Raw genomic sequence first — 17,668 nt, forward strand, 5'->3', positions numbered from 1 at the left:
TGCATTCTCTGAGGCTGCTATTCATAGATGCAATGATATCTTTGAATGGAGGTAAAATATGGATTGGGAGGAAATATCTGGAAAAATGAGTTAACATCTCAAACCACAACTGGCCAGGGCCCTTCTAATTAACACTCTTTAAATACCCTGATATTTTGGGGGGGGTTCAGCCACAGTCCAGTGCTGCTGGGAACTGAAGACTGAATAGATGGGTACAAGATGACTCCAGAACATGGCAGGAAGAAAACGACTTCTCAAGGCCAGGGCAGTAGTTGAATCTCTTGGTCTCCAGGGAGTTGGAGCACTGGCCATACCTGTTGGGTTTTTCTTGCTGGACAGTGAACGGCAGTGGCAGCTGCTGGCACTAGGCCCTTTCCCAGCAGGTCTGCTTGACAGGCTGTTGCTTAGCAGGCATGTCATCACTTCTTACCAGACAAAAGCTTACAGTGTTACACTTTTAGTGACTAGCTTTGTCAGGTAATATGCACAGTTATATTGCTGGCTCAAGGTTGCTGAACCAGTTCTGTTTCTGGTGTCCACTGTCTCAAGGATCCAGAAACACCATTGCTACCTGAGGAATGAAACTGATTTTCCTTTTAGCCCTCAGATAAGGAATGGGAAAAGTTTTCTTTTAAGCTCTCAAAACCAGAATGCTATTCCCCAGCTGAGGATAATGGGTGCTACTCCCTGATATTGACTGTTCTTAAAGAGGCCAAGATCAACAACTCCACAGTAAACTTCTGACATTAATGGATATGTCTCCCTCCTAAGGGACCTCTTCAATAGGGCTCCCCACTATAAGAAAAATAATAGCTAACCTTTATTGAGTACTAATTAAAGGCCGAACACAATGCTATGTGATTTACATGATTATTTTATTTCGTTTTTAAAGCAAACCTAGGAGAGAATAAACTGTTATTATTCCCATTTCACAAGTGGGAAGACAGAGATTTTGAAAAGCTATGGCATTTGCCCTAATTCAACTAGCAAGTGATCACACAGGGATTAAACTCAGATCAGTCTGAATCTAACTCATGCTCTAACCCACTTGCTAGATGGTGAAGATCTTATATCCCAAAATTGGACTTAATTCGATAGGTAATGAGATGCACTTGACGAAGTTTGAAATCAGGGGTAAGATAGCTCCGGCTTTGCTCTGGTCCTCACCTTCCAATCAGGAGCAGATGAGTAGGTGTGGCCTGGTAGTGCCTGTGGAGCTGGTATCACCACACCCCACATTATTCAATCACATTGAAAAAAATGAAACTAGTTTGTTTCAGAGTTTACAGACTGGCTCCAGACAGACAGGCAAATTTCTATCTGCCAGAGCAACCTTCCAACCCCTGGTTTGACTGAACTGAAAAAGACCTAGGATTCTTACTGGTGAGTATCCTTGTCCCTCAGGGACCCACAGCAGAGTTAGCTTTTCTTTTCCCCAAGAGGGAGAAGGGAGCACATGTGACTGAGAAGGTCTGGGAGGCCCCAAGTCTTCTTTTCGTCCTGTAGTATTTATGAAAGTCTTCCTCTTCCTGGTCTTTGCTTTCCTTCTCCATTTGAATCTCTCTGTCTCTCTGTCTCTCACTCGCTCTCTCCCTTTCTCTCTCCCTGAGTGTATGTCTGTGTGTGTGTGTCTGTGTGTGTGTGTGTATGTTTCTCTCCTCATCATTCTCTGTTGCTCTATTGCTCTCTCTCTCTGTCTTGTGTCACTTTCTGTCTCTGTCGTCTTTGTCTTACAGTTTGGTAAGGGCCTGCTTTAAGCACATGGTTCAGGGCTTTTTGCTCAAAATTAGGAACCCTGGGAGAGTCCTCATTAAGGACTCCAAGGCTGAAATATCCCTGGTAATATGAACAGTGTGCAGAGGGTACACAAAGACCAAAGTGCAAATGCAACTTGGGTCAGCCTGAACTCAACAAGAGGTAGGCAGTGTGAGGCCAAGGGGAGAGCTCTGGACAGCCTCAGAGAGTAGGCAGGACTCGTGGCTCAGCCACTAACATGTTGTGTGAAATAAGCTGATCAGAGCCTACCTCTAAGTCCTAGATTTCTTATCTGTAAAATGGAGGGGCAGGCTAGACAATCCCTAAGGCAATTTCCCAAGAAAGTCAGAATTGCCTAAAGACTGTGTAAGAACTCATCTGTCTACCAACTTACTGGAGCCTGGGCCCATTTTTGGCTGTCATTGTCACTGGAACTGGACAAAACTGGCTATTGCTCCCGTTATGTTCCACCATGTCCTCTACCTGTATCTATCTTTGTCCTAAAACACATATGCAAATCAAATCTGTGCCTGTGCCCTCCATGAGAAACTGAGCACTTGAGGAAGGGGATTTTGTCTTATTAGTCTTTGAATCCCCAACATACAACGCCTGGCATATGGCAGATGCTTAAAATAGCTTTTTATACATGTTGAATGAATGAAGTGAATGAATGAATGACAATAATTGCTGTATCCTCTGGGTTCCTATATCACACTATAAAATAATTGCATTCAAGTTTAATCACATTTATGCCATGTTTGTGTCTGCCATTTTTCACAAATCTCTTAAGGACAGGAAATGTATCCCATTTCTCTTTTATTCCTCATCATCTGCCACAGCACCACAGAATATACTCAACAAATGCTCATTTAAGAAATAAAATAGTGAATAATCCTCCTTACAAGAGCCCACCCAGGGCTCCTCAGAGCCTGGGAAGCTAGAGTGATGGTGGGACATCTGGGGTCAGAGAAGAATCTTTTTGTTACCAATGTGAAAGCCCTGTATTTCAATATTTAATAGCTGATAAGGTCAATCACTGCCTAACAGCTGAATATCAGCTCTGCATAAATAGGGCCCTTAGCCTACTAATCCTCTCTCTTAACATATTTTCCCTGAGTGATTGCATCTATTTCTTATGGTTTTGACTGTTATCTATATGCTGGTGATTCCTTAATTAAATCCTCAGCCCAGACAGTTTCTGGAATGCAGGATTGTGTAACCAGCTTAAGAGTAGACTTCTCCACTAGGATGTTGATGTGGTTAAGGGCACCGGTTCTAGAACCAGACTGTCATAGGACCTTGAAAAATTACATCTCTGATTCATCATCTATAAAATACAGATATAATAATACTTATCTCCTAGAGCTGTTATAAGTATTAAACAATACATGTAAAATACTTAGAAGAGTATCTGGAAAATACAAAGCACACATGTTAACCATTATATCAATCTCAAACTCAATGTATCAAACTGAATCAATTATTGTCCTCCACCCCCAGATCTGCCCTATACCTTGTAGACTCCCATCTCAGTAAATTCCCCAACTAGGTATAAACCTAGCAATCAGCTCCAAGATCTCCCACACTTCCATTTCTACAAACAAACAAACAAAAGTCCTGCTATTTTAAATCTTTAAACAGGTTTTAATTCTATATCATTATCGCTGTCCCTCCTAACATAGTCCTACCTCTGACTCTCCTCATTTCCTTCTTGGATCAAAACATTAATCTTCTCTGTCTATCTCTCGCTTGCAATTTTTTCTTTATCTCTGTGATAGGCTGAATAATGACCCTCCCCCAAAGATATCCATATCCTAATCCCTGGAACCTGTAAACTTTGCCTTACATGGCAAAAGGGACTTTGCAGAGGTGGTTAAGGATTTTAGGATGGGGAGATTATCCTGAATTATCCAAGAAGGCCCTAAATGTTATCACATAAGAGAGAGGCAGATGAAATTATTACTGCAGAAGAGGAGAAAGCAATATGACCACAGAAATAGAAATTGGAATGATGAGGCCACAAGTCAAGGAATTCTGTTAGAAACTAGAAGAGGTGAGGAATGGATTCTCTCCTGGAGCGGGGTTCTAGAAGGAACTAGCCCTGCCAGCACCTTGATTGTATCCCCATAAGCCTCATTTCAGACCTCTGGCTTCCAGAACTATAAGACAATAAATTTCTACTGTTTAGACCACTAAATTTATGGTAATTTTTTATAGCAGAAATGGGAAACTAAAACAATCTCCTTCATCAAAAATTTCTCTCTCCCTATTGGATCATTCCTGTCAAATGCTTTGATAGTCCCAATACCTAAAACAAACACATAAACAAAACTTCCTTGAGTACATGGTCTGTGCCTGTGATAGCTCCTTTCCTCTGCTTATATTGAGAGCAAAAAATATTGAAAGGTTTAGCTGACTCCGCCTCCTCATCTCAAATTTTCTCTTTACCCATTTTTAGTGGGCTTTTTCCCATCCATGGATGGCTTTTATCAAGATCATGGGGGACTTTCATCCTAGAAAAGACAGTGATCAATTCTCTATCATCCGCCTGACCTCTCAGAGGCGTTTAATATGGTTGACTGCACCTTCCTTTTTGATACACTTCCTTCTCCAGGCTTCAGGGATCCCAGATGTGTCATGTTCTCCATCTCCTCCTCCCTGGATGCTTCTCTTTAGTCTCCTTTTAACTCTCTTCTATGTGTTGGAATGTTGCTCACCTCCAGGGTCCTTCTTTCTTCTCTATTTACACTTTCTCCCTAACCAAGCTTACCTGTCCCATGCCTCTAAATCAGTATCTCTGATTTAGACTCTCCAGACTCTCTAATCAGTATCTCCAAATTGGACCCATTGCTTAAAAGATGTGCCCTACTTCAGTCTACTTACTATCTCCACTTACCTGGTTAATTGGTATTGCAAATTAAATATAGCCCCCAATCTGCTCATGTAATAAACTTCAACCACCTCAGAGCATGACACCATCATCAATCTTTTTGCTCAGGTCAAAAATCCTAAAAATCATCTGTATTAATTTTCAATCTCTGCATATCAAATTACCAAACAATCTTAGCAGCTTAAAACAACACTAATTTATTATTTCACAGTTTCCATGGGTCAGGAGTCTGGGATTGAGTTAACTAGGTCCTCCACTCAAGATTTCAAAAGACTGCAAAGTGTTGGTTGGGCTGCAGTTCTCATTGGGAGCTCAGGGTCCTGTTCCAAGCTCATTTAGATTGTTAGCAGAATTTGGGTCCTTGCAGATGTAGGACCGAAGTCTCCATTTTCTTGCTGGCTGTCAGCCCGGATCAGTCTCAGCCCCTGGGCCCATGGCCCACACAGCCAGTTCCACCACGCTCTCTTCCAGATCAGCAGGAGCACACCTGCTGCTGCTTCTTGTCTCTTTTAAGAGCTTACCTGATTAAGTCAGGCCCATCCAACATAACCTCCCTTTTGCCACATAAAGTAACATAATCACAAAAGTCGTATCCTATCGTATTTACAGGTTGTGCCCACACTAAAGGGAAACGGATTTTACAGGGCATGTACACTAGGGGGCATCTTAGAATCCTGTCTACTACATCATCCTTGAGTTTTCACTTTCCTTCACACCCATAATGAATCCATCAATGATCCCAGTTGGCTATGCCTATAAGATAAACCTGAATTTGACCATTGCTCATTATCCTTCTTGCTGAAACCTTAGTCCAAGTCTCCATCTTCTTTAGACCCTTGTAACAGTCTCTCAACTGTTACCACTGCCTCTTTCCTGGTAACTCCTATTCTCCACCCTCATCCAGGGGACACAATGATATTCCTAAAGCTCAACCAAATAGTGTCATTCCCATGTGTAAAATGCTCCAGCTGCTTTCCACGACACATAGACTAAAAGTCAAAATCCTTATCATGACCTAAAAGGTAGAATATGAATCACAACTTTTGACTTTCATCTTGCTCCCTCCCTGTTTACAATTTTATTCCAGCCACAGTGGCCTTTTTTCTAACCCCCCCTCCGCCCCGGCCAAATAAAAACTGGCTCCTGTTTCAGGCCTTTCCATTTGTTCTTCCTTTTTTTTTTTTTTTTTTAAGATTTTATTTATTCATTTTTTCCCCCCAAAGCCCCAGTAGATAGTTGTATGTCGTAGATTCACATCCTTCTAGTTGCTGTATGCGGGACTCGGCCTCGGGTTGGACGGAGATGTGGTGCCTCGGGGCGCGCCCGGGATCCGAACCCGGGCCGCCAGCATCAGAGCGCGCGCACTTAACCGCTAAGCCACGGAGCCGGCCCCCATTTGTTCTTCCTTATTCTTGGAAGGTTCTTCTCCAAGTTCTTCACATATAAGGCTTCTTATCTTCTTTCAGGTTTAAACTTAACTATTGCATCTTCAGGGTGGTGTTTCCCAAAAATCCACTATCCTACAGTCCTTAGTAATGTTCTATCACATCATCCTATTCCATAATCTTCATAGCAGAAATAATCATATTAATATTTTTATTGTCTTTCTATTGTCTTTTTCACATACACCCCAACCTCCTACCCTGCCCTGGGATGGAAGTTCTTTGTGGAAAGGGAGTCTGTGTCTCTTGTTCATAATCGAATATCCAGCACATGGATCATTGCATGGTGCACGGTAAGTGCTACACAATTACTTGTTGTGCGTTTTTGCACTGAAAGGAAGAGAGTAACAAATGAATCTTAGGTGATACTTTTAAGGACTGTGAGGAAAAAGAAGCAAAAGTTAAAGTCTTTTGACAATTATGACTATTTAAAAAAGTATTCTGATCTTTACTGAAGTGTACACAATGATGAGTAATATATTACCCATTGGAAATATTGAAAAGATCGTGGTTTTAGAACTGGAAAGATTTCTGTGAATTTTAATTCTGTCACTTACAAAATATGTAACCTTGAAAATCTTCCTCTGTCTCACTCTTGGGTGTCTTACGTGTAAAACAGAGAAAAAGATCTATTTTTTTTATTAAAAATAAATGAGATAAATTGTGCAGAGCACCTGCCATAGTGCCCAGGTTGTAAATGATGCTCAATACATATCAGTTGCCTATTTAATTAGCAGTGTTTTCTGTCTAACAGAAAAAAATTATTGAAGTGCATAGATAACTATAATGACAAGACAAATTAGAAGTGTAATAAGGATTTTGAGAGCTGAAATTTAAGTAGCATCACATGTTTTGGGGAAAATCGAAACAACCCTTGGAAAGGAAATCACATTTTCTAGTAACTGCAAGAATAGGCAGGAGAGAGATGAAACAGATTGGAGAAGAGATGGCATTGCTGATATAATAGGTGGTGATGATAATAAAGGCATTAGCCTCAAATACTTGCTTACCTAGAAAAGTTATCTCTCAGCATAAGGAAAAGTATTGGCTAAAAGGAGTAAGAAGCATAGGAAAAAGTTGAGGATCCTATAGTTACCAAAGACTCGGAAAAGTGATTTTCCACACCCCTATTATTTTTTCTAATTTTCATATGCAAATTGAATCTCCTGAACTACCTCCCAATACACCCAACACACACAAGTAATGGAAGTATAAATGTCTTCAATTCTCTTTTAAACTTTCATTCACTATAACTGCCAGTAATTCACTTACTTTTTTTCTACCTACTGGAAAACAGTACTTGTAACTTTCTCCTTCCTTTTTTCAGCATAACATAAATCTCCATAAGCCCCCTATTTCGTCCCACTACCCACAAACAAACATATTCTAATAGAGAATCTTGGGAATTCTAGAAGTGAAGCACAGTAGTGGGGAGGAGGAATAAAGCTAAGTAGCCCCAGAGCTTTGAAGAACATCCTATATGTAAGGAATACGTATCATCAGCACATAATTCGGGTGTTTTTCAGCAAGACAGTCTCTGATCTCACCTCCACTTCTTTCCCTCACTTCTCTTAAACCATTTGCTTCATACGTGTTTCCCATCTTTCCTGTGATTATCCATAACCATCTCTCCCTTTCAGGTCAGTAACTGCAGGGTCATCAGTTTCCCAGCATTCAGCTGAACGGAATAGAAAGCACATTGAAGGCATAGCTTCTTAACATCCTTGAGGACCTTTTAGAGGAGAAGTTGATAAAGTTCAAGTTCCAACTCACAAACGTAGCTCTTGCTAAGGGATACAACCATATACCTCGGGGCACTATCCAGCAAGCAACCCCAGTGAGACTGGCTGACCTACTGATCTGGTACTGTGGGGAGGAATACTCCAAGATTGTGACCCATGAGGTCCTGAAAGCTATAAACCAGCTCAGCCTGGCAGAGAAGCTCTGTCAGTCAGTGGAGAAATGTGAGTCTAGACCTAACCCACCCCTCTCTCTGCTGGATATGACTCAACACTTTCCCTGAAATCTTCATATCTCAACTAATTCAGTACACACATTGACAGCATAAAATATAAAAGGAACTGTGTGTCACAGAGCTTTTAAAAATTATTTATTGAGATAAAATTCACATCTGTTATTCCAACATCTCAGCCATACATGAGTTTGATTCTGATGCTTGCTCTGTCTCTTCAAATTGTGTTGTTTGTCTTTTTACATGCCTTGTAACTTTTTATTGAAAGCCAGACATGATGTACGGGGTAAAAGAAACTGAGCTAAATAGGCCTTTATTGTGAGTTTTTATATTTATCTGGCTAGGAGTTAGGCTGTGCTTACTGTCTGCTGCAGCCGTGGTGTCAGAAGCTAAACTTTCCTCTAGCATCCTTGTTTTCATCTCCTTGTTGTCTTTGGGTTTCCCTCGAGGCTCCTTCTTAAATGGGGTCTGAGATATGTAGTCCTTTCAGTTGTACTCCCCTGTTATTATACAGAAACCCTATTGATGTGGTGGTAAGGTAGGAGGGAGGGGAAGCATTCTACAGTCCAGTGATTAGGTCTCAGTCTTTTAGTGAGCTTGTGCCACTGGGCTGTGTCCTTCATAGTCTTATCTCCTGCGCATATTCAAGACCCAAATGAAGTGCTACCTCAGGAAGCTGTTCCTGTTTCCAAATCAATTGAAAGTACTAGCTTCTTCATCCAAATTCACTCAGTGTGTTTTTCTCTTTAGTTCTTATTTATCATATTGTTGATTTTTTAACTGTCAAAGTAATTTGTGCTCAATAAACATTGAGACACAAATTTGAAACAAAAGAATAAACACATAGCTCGTGACCCCACCAAGAGACTCACACAACAAACAATGTGGCACACAGTCCTCACACTATGTTTAATAAATATTTCTTCACCTAGATTATACTCTATATACAGTTTTATATCACTAGAGGTATTTTTTGGCTTAAAACATATAATAAACATTTCTCATAGCAGTAAACAATAATTCTTAAGTACTATTTTAAATGGCTACATATTATCCCATCCTATTGGTGCTCTGTAAATAATTTTTGCTGTAGCCAGGATGCAATTTCAGACATTTTGTGGTTTCCAAAATGTCAACATTATGCATAATGCTGTGAAAATTATCTTCATGATAGATCTTGGTGCTCATTTTATTTCATTCCCTTACATTCCTAAATTTGAAATACATGAGTCAGAGTGTATATGTGTGTGTGTGTGTGTGTGTGTATCTCCAAATAATTTTCTAGAACTATTCTACCAACTTAGATGTGTACAGTGTATGAGTGTGGCCATCTTACTGCACTCTCATCAACATAATGTATAGTAATTTTTAAATCTTAATTTGTAGAGAAAAATGTTATCACTTAAAAGTATATATTTTAAATGTATATTTTAAATTTGTTTAATAAAATAACTCATGGATATAGTTAAAAATTAAAGCATACAGAACATTACTCTGACCCTTCTCTTTCAAATAACCTCTCTATCTCAATTTTTCTTTTGGTGGTGACTACCATAACTCTAAATAGCATGCTTTTACCACTCTTTCATCGATTTATCAATATTAGGCATCATTCATTGATTTCCTGCCATAATAGGCAAGCCTTTTGCTCAACTATGCCACCTCTCACTTCCCTGCCCACTCTCTTCCCAATAGATTTATAGCAGTATTTTTAGTTTATATACAGATTACATTTGAATTTTATTTTTTAAACTTTTTAATTTGGTCTATTATGAGAGACAGAATCTTAAAACTCCCCAAAATACTTTTACTTTACATGGTCAAAGTTGGAAATCTTTAGTTTCTATCTTAGAACCATAATAAAACTTTCATCTGTTATTTATAGTTTATATCTAAAAGTTGAAAATAAGTAATTTACACTATTATACATATGTAAATTTTAGTCATAACAAAATCAAATAGAGTTCAGTTATTACATTTTAATTTTTAGTTTCACTTTTTGTTTTCATGGAAATCTCTCATTGCTATATTTTTTTGCTTGTGCATCTTCATCACATCCTTATGTTCTTTCAATAGCTCAAATATCCTATCAAGTGAATGGACTTCTCTATTCCTCCATTTATTTCTTAGATAATTTCCTTCCGAAGCCCTCCTAAGAGAGGGTGTGTGGATGGTGATCTTTCTAGGTTGTTAGTTTCCGAAAATAATTTTAGTCTATTCTCAAGCTTGAAAGGTAACTGGGTTGAATTTAGGGTTCTAGGTCTAAAATCCTTTTACCTTATTATTTTTGAAAGAATTACTTAACTGTCTTCTGTTGGTTACTGATGATGAATCTAACGCAGCCTGATTTTCATTCTTTTGTGAGTGGAATAAACTCACAAAAGTGAGTTCATTCTGTTGACCATGCCACCCCTGCCCCGGTTGATGCTAAGGTCTTTATGTTTGTGTTCTAAAATATATAGTGATGTAGTCTTTTTCCCCCTATTTCTCTTGCTGGAAACTTGGCAGGACTTTCTTTTTTTATTTTATTGAGGTCATATTGGTTTACAACGTTGTGTAATTTCAGGTGTACCTTATTATATTTTAGTTTCGGTATAGACTGCATCACGCTCACCACCAATAGTCTAGCTTTTATCTGTCACCATACATATGTGCCCTTTTACTCCTTTCACTTACAACCCCCATCCCCTTCCCCTCTGGTAACCACTAATCTGTTCTCCTTATCCATGTGTTTGTTGATCTTGGGAAATCATATGAGTGAAATCATATGGAGTCTGTCTTTGCCTGGCTTATTTCGCTTAACATGATGTCCTCGAGGTCCATCCATGTTGTTGGATTCTAGAAATAGTTCTAGATTTTGTCTTTTTTTTTATGCTGAGTAGTATCCCATTTATATATATACCACATCTTTGTCCATTCATCCGTTGATGGGCACTTGAGTTGCTTCCACATCTTGGCTATTGTGAATAATGCTGCAATGAACATAAAGATGCATAGATCTCTTTGTATTGTTTATTTCATGTTCTTTGGATAGATATCCAGTAGTAGAATAGCTGGAGCATATGGAATTTCTGTTTTTAATTTTTTGAGAAATTGTCATACTGTTTTCCATAGCGGCTGCACCAGTTTGCATTCCCACCAGCAGTGTATGAGTGTTCCATTTTCTCTACTTCCTCTCCAACACTTATTATTTCTCATCTTGTTTATTATAGCCATTCTGACACATGTGAAAAAATATCTCATTGTAGTTTTGATTTGCATTTCCCTGATAATTAGTGATGTTGGCAGGTCTTTCTGATGTGAAGACTAGTGTCCTTGAGCTCTATCACTGGTGAAGGTGAAGTCTCACAGACTGCCACAGACTGATCTCCTACTTAGCTACAAAATATGCCCACAAACCTGTTCATTCTGACCCTAATCCAGTCATTAGCTGGGTACTGACCTTATTCTCGACCAAACCTTAATCTCAATTAGCTTGATTCTCTCATTTTGTTCCAAGGACTGATTATCACATGGACTATCACAAGAGGTGAGGTAGGAGATTCAGTTATAATCTGTGAGCAGCCTAGAAATATGAAGGACTGATAAATCGGATGCTCAATATTTGGGGAGTGATATGGAAGAAACACTTGACCCTTTAGAATCACCATTTCTAGGGAAAAACAATGTCATCCTCAGGGAAGTCTCTTCTGTGAAAGTCTTTTACAGTTTTACTTGGATTTCTTTTCTCAAAAAATTCGAAAATATAAGGATGAAGAGACCCTGACTATTGAGAACCATCACACTCCCTCCACTCTCACCATATCCCAAGTCAGTCAATGTGCTATGATTGAGATTTTTGAATAAATAGCACTGTTTATCAGCAATACCTTAGTTAACTTGACCCAGGCCCCTTATTTGATCACTATTGTTTTTGTGTCATTTTTAAACACCATACCTCTCAGCCCACACGACAGTTACTCTTATTTCTTGGTCATTCGCGTAACATAAAATACCCATTTCTTTCCTTGAGCCACACCTGTGAAACAGACACTAATGTTGAATTGATGTTAAGCTGTTGGCATCAAACAAGGGACCATAGGTGGGGAAGAGGCTAAGCTTCAGCAACACTGCAATTCTGACTTCATGTTTTACTAATGGTGAGAATAACGAACATTATTTTCTGTCCAAAATTGGATCTTCTGCTGAAAAAGTTGCAAAAAAGACAAATAAGAGGAAGCAAGAGAATGAAGCAGGACCGGTTGAAGATAAATGGCAACTAATGATCTCAAAGGTTTGTAATCTGCCCTGGGGCAGAAATTTTTGCCTTGGAATAGAGTGGAGTGTCCAGGCCATAGGATGCTCAAAATGTCGGGCTTACTGGCTTCCATATCCTACAGTATATCCTAGTCATTTCATGTTAGCATCAACATGTCTCCAAGGTGTTTTGGAGAAGCACAAGATCCCAGAGATATCTGGCTGTGATTCTTGTCTCTGTTGCTCACTTCTGAGCTACCACAGGCACATTGCTTGATCTTTATGAGCTATTCTTCTCCAAAATGGGAACTATAATAATAATGGGGGCATTATGGAAATTGATGATTACTAAATAGAAACCAATTCATTTTCCTTTCAGTTTTCCTTGCTATCCTCATTTTCTTCTTCTGGGCATATATACCAGATTACTTTATGTTTCCTAAACATATTCAATTTTCACACATCTTTGCCTTGGTTTTTCTATTCTCTTTATCTAGAATGCTCCCACTCATCTACTCTTTTGCCTGAGAATAATCCTAATCAATCAATAATATAGCATGTGAAAGCACTTAACACAATACCTACCTTGTGGTAGGTTCCTTTCTATTTCTTTTTAAATTCTCTTTTCCTCCTATCCTCTTTCCAGGATTACATGTTACAACAGTTTGGTAAAGCCTTTCCTCACTTTCCATCCCAAGAAGATCTAATCACTTCTTCACACATGTTGCCAGTACATTTTGAACTTGTCACCATTTATGTCTTCAGACTTGCATCATAGTGCAGTATAATTAACTACTTATTTATCTCTCTCAAATTTTATTGTTAAGTATTAAGCCCTTCAAGGTGTGACTCTGTATTATACTTCATCCCTTGGTCAGCCCATTACCTAGCACATCAAAGGACTCAATTTATTTTTGGGAAACTAATGAATATATTCATGCATTCATAAATGCTAAACTTAATTAAGTCTCCTTGTTATAGAGAGATAACAGCCATTATCATTGTCTCTGTTTCTTTCTAGAGATTTAAAAATATCTTTAAGCCAAAGAAAACACCCAACAAGTCTGCTTCTTATCCCAGAGATCCTCAACCAAGCAATGATAAGGAAGTAACAACCAAAAATCAACACTTTCATGACTTCATTGGGCGGCTTAATCTGGAAAGTTATTATCCCAAAAAGATGACCAAAGTCAATTCTCTTTTGATAAATAAGACCTCTCTCCATGGCACTCAACCAAGAGCTAGAGGGGAGCTACCATTTTGTTTTCTAGAGAAACTTTTGGTATTAGATTAACAATATTTAGTTTACAGAGGTAATATAGATACAATGTCTACTATGTCCCAGACACTGAGAAGCACAGAACTAGAAAGAACATTTGAGGACTTTTTCATTATCAAGGAAACACCATCAACTACAGTACAAACTTGCATCCACCCAATGGACATACAAATGGCAATTTTCCACTGTGTGGATGACTTTATAAGGCAGTATATTTTAAACAAACTTTCCATTTGCCAGTTAGCTCTCCCACTTTTGGTGCCCAATCCTTGCAATTCCCAAATTTAATTCCCTCTTTGGTCTCTCAGGCAAATCAGGAGAAGCTGGAGAGAAATGGAAAAAATAGGATGGGAGAAAAAACTAGGAACTATAATCACCAGCTGATCAGTTGGCAACCTATACACATTATATCTTTCATAAGAGTTGGAAATTACATCTCTATTTCCAAATCTCAGATTTTGAATTCACTCCTGAGTAAAGGCAAACATGACCATTTATTCTACCATCATTCTAGATAAGACAATAATAGATGTCTATTGATAGATGGTATGGTAAGAAATCTGCTGGTTCTGCCCTGGTAGGAGAGCTGAGGCCAGATTTGAAAACTGTATTGCCTTCACCAATCTCCATGGAAATACTGAAGTACACGAGAGGCAGGTAAAGTTCCTGCAGGAGGTCTCTTCAGTCACTGTCATTCTGTCAACTTCTGATTTTGACAAAATGGGTAGTTCTCTTCTACTCGAATTTTGGAATTCACCGAAACCTTTTATCTGTTTGTTTGAAAATGTAGAAAATATTATGGATGAGAATTCCACTCACAAAGTGAGAATTGGGATCAAGAATCTAAATAAGATAGAATTAGCTGATAAAATTACAACTGCGTTAACAGTTGCTGAATAAGTCTGGATCTCCTTACAGTTTGAGTAGCTGGGCCAACATTGCTAGGAAGTATGAATTTATTATTGATGAGGACCAAAGAGACTGCCAAGAAGCAGGGGAAAAAGTAGACATCCTTATGAATGTCTTGAGAAAAGTGAAATTATCTGAGATAAAGGAGAAGTTACTACCTTTTCAGGGAGGTCTATGGCATGATTGGTGTAAGAAGGATAAGGAACGCCAACAGCTGAGAGAAAAAGGAAACAAGACCATTGAACAATACACAAATGAGATTGAAAAGGAAAAGCAGAAATTATGTTGTGAACAGTATCACAATGTTATTAACCTTAATGAACTGATGAAGTCTCTGCTTGAAAGTCTACAGTCACATCCAGAGACCCACACAGAGCTCTACTTTCTGCAGGGACTGAGTATGGTAATGGACCAACTAACCACCAGGGAGTTAGAAAAGCTCCCCCATAGGCTCAGTTCTGTTGGCTCAGGTGCGAATAGAGAAGCAGAAGCAGTCAAAGAGAGACTGCCTCAGACGCTGGGAGGCTGAGCTAGAAGCTGTTTCCAAAGAGATCAGTGACTCTACTCTGGGAATTGAGCTTCTCCTGAGAGAGGTGGGCCAGATCTATGAAGCTCTGGAAGAAGATTCCTCCCAAACAAATACACTATTTTTCTCCCTTCCGCAAATGGCTGCTGACCTGATGATATCTGGAACTCCCACTGAGCTGATGGATGGAGATGCTTCTTATGTGCCTCTGAAGTGGGTAGCAGCTGTTTTCGACAAGGTCTCTGAGAAACTTGGAGATAAAAGGGTATTTGTTCTCTCTGTCCTTGGCCTGCAGAACTCAGGAAAGTCTACTCTGCTGAATGCAATGTTTGGGCTTCAGTTCAGTCTCGGTGCTGGGAGATGTACCCGGGGTGGCTACATGCAGCTCCTGAAAGTAGAAGAGATGCTCAGGAAAAGGTTGGGCTTTGATTTTGTACTCGTTGTGGACACAGAAGGACTTCGGGCCTCAGAGCTCCTTAACAAAGCACAGATTCAGGAAAATGAGTTGGCAACCTTTGTCATTGGACTTGGAAACTTAACTCTAATCAATATTTTTGGGAAAGATCTATCAGAAATACAAGATATTCTGCAAATAGCTGTCCATGCCTTTCTCAGGGTGAAACAACGGTATGTCTCCCAAGATGCCTGTTTGTTCATCAGAACATAGAAGACATTCTAGATACAAATCAAAGTATGGAAAGGCGAAGGTGGCTGCAAGAGAGATTGGATGAAATGACACTTGCTGCAGCCAAATACAAACAGTGCTCAGATGTATACCACTTCAGTGACATCATTAAGTTTGATGTCAAGACCCACATTCATTACTTTGCTTACCTCTGGGAAGGTTCTCCCCCAATGGCCCCTCCTAATCCCTGCTATAGCCACAATGTTCAGGAGCTGAAAGGTAGGATTATTAAACATGCCAAAGAAGAATTGAGGGGAAGTATTTTGAAGATATCAGAACTTAAATTCCAGATACGGGATTTATGGAAGGCCTTGGTGAATGAGAACTTCATTTCAGGTTCAGGAACACCCGGGAGGTCATGGCTATGAATGACCTGGAGAGCATGTGCAACAGCTGGACCTGGGAGCTGAGAAGTCATATGCTGGACTTGCAGAATCAGCTGACCAACCAGATCCAGAATGGAGAAGTTGAGGAGATCAAGAGAAGCTCGATTGAGAGTCAAGTTTTGGAAAAACATGAAGCCGTTAAGCAAAAACTTGAAAGGTATTTTTGAGAAGACAGAGATAGAGATATCATGGCTCAGTGGAAAGGAATATTTGAAGATGATTTGAAGAATCTTAAAGAGGAGCTTACAGTAGAAACTATGAGAAAATGTGAGTACCTAATTAGTGGAAAGAAGATACGAGACCTTTTGAAGGAGCAAAAAGTAAAATTTGAACATAAGTTATTAGGAAAAATCAGAGGGATGGCTGTGTCCCCCAATGGTAAAGAGTTACATGATAAGAAGCTGAAAGATATATTCAACAAAATCTGGTCAGAGAACATCTCCATTCTATTGCCTTCCACACTCCCATCTGCTGAGGGTCCTGATATCGAAATTGAGCTAGAGAACATTCTCCTGGAGCATTTTAAACAGCACCCCAATATTGTCAACAAAATTAGATATTGTAATACACAGAAAACATTTTCTATCAATTATTCTAAACATGTTATCACCTATGGGCCCTCTGTGGAAGAGTTTGAAAAAGATATTATAAAGAAGAAAACAGTTCAAATTATGAAATTGGTTAAAGAAATCATACATATAAGAGAACAACAGAATGAGGGTTACAGTTCTAGTTACTTTAGTGAAATTTTGCAAGTGATCCATACTGAGGCTGAGGCTGCATCTCAAGGAGTCAGATTCATGCTGACAAAAAGATATAAACTAGAACTTGCCCTAGAGCTCTTCCAAGAGGCAGCAAATAGTTTTAAAAAAATGTGCACTGCATTCAAGAGAGCAAACAACCCTGTTCTGTACCTAGAAAGTATAAGAGAGGAAATTTTTACTAATTTTAAGTTGTCCTACAAAAACTGCCAAAACATTGGCTGATTTCCTTTGGTACAAAGAGTTTCTGCTACCTTATGAATTTAAATGAACACTCAAAAAGCTTGTCAGTTCCTCACCTAGCTTTTCTCTTCCTGTGTTGCATTGTTTTCTGTAATAAGCATTTTTGTAACCCAGATAATTAAACCCAACCAATTAAACACTATACTTTGCATCTTCTCTGGGAGTTTTAGAATTAGTATAATGTTCTGTAAAGAAATCTCCAAACTAATGTTTTGCCAAAGTTTAAAGTGAATATTTGTTAGAAACAGCAAAAAACATGTAATTCACTTTTTTATTTTTTATTTATTCATTTTTTTAATGATTTTATTTATTTATTTATTTATTTTTCCCCAAAGCCCCAAGGGATAGTTGTATGTCATAGCTGCACATCCTTCTAGTTGCTGTATGTGGGACGCCGCCTCAGCATGGCCAGAGAAGCGGTGCGTCGGTGTGCGCCCGGGATCTGAACCCAGGCCACCAGCAGCGGAGCGCGCGCACTTAACCACTAAGCCACGGGGCCAGTCCAATTCACTTTTTTAAATAACCAACATCTCAAGGTAGTACAAAATTATAGAGCAAAGAAAAATAAAAAGGAAAATTTAAGA

At 39.1% G+C, this 17,668-nt stretch overlaps 1 pseudogene; it reads left to right on the forward strand.

Annotated features, from left to right (window-relative positions):
• Positions 1–232: 232 nt before the first annotated feature.
• Positions 233–16,247, forward strand: LOC147916577 (interferon-induced very large GTPase 1-like; annotated as a pseudogene).
• The last annotated feature ends 1,421 nt before the right edge of the window (positions 16,248–17,668 follow it).

Source organism: Ceratotherium simum, chromosome 7 (genome assembly GCF_057802395.1).
Source record: "Ceratotherium simum simum isolate JZ-2026a chromosome 7, ASM5780239v1, whole genome shotgun sequence".
Classification (NCBI taxonomy): Eukaryota; Metazoa; Chordata; class Mammalia; order Perissodactyla; family Rhinocerotidae; genus Ceratotherium; species Ceratotherium simum.